Genomic DNA, 2,003 nt, shown 5'->3' on the forward strand with positions numbered 1-2,003 from the left:
CGGGTTGACCAGTGGCGGGTCCATGGCAAAAACGACTAAGTGCGAAATGCGGGGGACGGACCAGACTTCCAGTCTTGCCGAGGTGCCGGGGCAGGCCGGGAAAGGCGCCTCGTCCCGGGGTGCGATTGGGATTCGCCCGCGACTCCGGAGGTCGGCCCGAGAGGGGGTCGCGTGTCTACGTGCCGTCGCGATACGGATGAACGCGATTTTCTTGGAATTTTGATTCATAACTTGGAACGAGGGGCTGCACGGAGAGATGCCTAGCCCGCCTAGAAGAGAAGAGAAGAGAAGAGACGAAGGCCCCCTCGTCTGGGAACGGAAACTGAGCGCCCAGGGGCGGTACGGAGAGATGCCTAGCCCGCGTACCCCTCACCGTGGCCGGTGTGAGGCGAGACGAAGGCCCCCCCGTCTGGGAAGGCAAACTGAGCGCCCAGGGGCTGCACGGAGAGATACCTAGCCCGCGATCCCCTCACCGTGTCCGGGGTGAGGCGAGTCGGAGACCCCCACCCCAGGGCGGAGCTCCTTTCGCGGGGTGACCAGTGGCGGGGCCCGGGGGAAAAAAAACAAGTCCGACATCCGGGGTGAGGCGAGTCGAAACCCCCCCGGGGTGGTGCTCCTTTCGCGGGGTGACCAGTGGCGGGTCCAGGGCAAAAAACGACTAAGTTCGAAATGCGGGGTTTGGACCAGAGTTCCAGCCTCTCCGAGGTGCCGGGGCAGGCCGGGAAAGGCGCCTCGTCCCGGGGTGCGATCGGAATTGGCCCGCGACTTCCGGAGGTCGGCCCGAGAGGGGTTGGCATTTCTGACCGACGTTGAGAATCCGGCGAACGCGTAAAATCAGTTCTGGAGTCCACAGAACCTTTGTCCCCCTGATCGAGTGGAGTGCGTTGCGCACCTGAGCTAGGACCCCGCCCGGCTACAGGCCGCAGTGGGCGGGTGCGCCTAGGGGGCGCGGTGAGTGGGCACATACGTGATGAAATACAGAAACAAACAAACAAGACAAATGATATACAACTTCTCTTTACAGATGTGCAAAAAAGGTACAAATATAAGATGCCAATTGCGGAGCGAGACCCGCGTGTAGGTAACCAGCATGCTGCGGTTCTCCGTCCCAACCCCGAGGGTTACCTGGTTGATCCTGCCAGTAACATATGCTTGTCTCAAAGATTAAGCCATGCAGGTCTAAGTACACACGGCCGGTACAGTGAAACTGCGAATGGCTCATTAAATCAGTTATGGTCCCTTTGATCGCTCCACTTGGATAACTGTGGCAATTCCAGAGCTAATACATGCGAACCAGCGCCGACCCTCCCTCTCGGGCGGGGACGCGTGCATTTATCAGATCCAAAACCCATCCGGGGTCGGGGATTCGTCCCTGCCCCGGTCCCTTTGGTGACTCTAGATAACCTCGCGCCGATCGCGCGCCCTTTACGGTGCCTACCATGGTGACCACGGGTAACGGGGAATCAGGGTTCGATTCCGGAGAGGGAGCCTGAGAAACGGCTACCACATCCAAGGAAGGCAGCAGGCGCGAAAATTATCTATTTCTGACTCGGAAATGTTACCAGACTTTTGGTTAGGAGATCATGAGACTGGCATATGCAGTCAAAGGGTGAAGCCCATACTAAATCGGGTTAGACGGTTAAACCCAATCCACTCTAGTGGAAACGGACAGATTACACGGTATCGGACTTGGAACCCTCGGAGGTGGGGCAACCTTCCCAAACAAAAATATGAGTGTACAAAATAAACAAAATTCATCCCGGATGGAAGGCCGCCCAGTCAAACAAGCTGCCATAGAGGGAGCATGGGTAAACGGCGGGAGTATATATGACTAGACTCTGATATGTATAGGAAAGTGATGGGCAGGGTTGTCGGTTGGAAGTGAACTTGGGACTGCGGGTCTGGGTATAAAGGCGGCCCTCCAGTCCCTCGCTCGCCTCGAGCCTGTTACAGCTTCTTATACGAAGCCAATCACCGGATAGACCGGTTTTTGGAAATCCGTG

General features: G+C 57.5%; 1 long non-coding RNA gene across 1 annotated transcript in view; it reads right to left on the reverse strand.

Moving 5' to 3' along the window:
* LOC107552493 (uncharacterized) overlaps positions 1-1,336 on the reverse strand; it is a 3,344-nt gene extending 2,008 nt beyond the window's left edge. The window contains exon 1 of the long non-coding RNA XR_001604859.1: positions 1,255-1,336. This is a non-coding gene — a long non-coding RNA (uncharacterized lncRNA). The remainder of the gene's footprint in view (positions 1-1,254) is intronic.
* Between the last annotated feature and the right edge of the window lie 667 nt (positions 1,337-2,003).

Source organism: Sinocyclocheilus grahami, unplaced genomic scaffold (genome assembly GCF_001515645.1).
Source record: "Sinocyclocheilus grahami isolate Dianchi unplaced genomic scaffold, SAMN03320097.WGS_v1.1 scaffold451.1, whole genome shotgun sequence".
Lineage (NCBI taxonomy): Eukaryota > Metazoa > Chordata > Actinopteri > Cypriniformes > Cyprinidae > Sinocyclocheilus > Sinocyclocheilus grahami.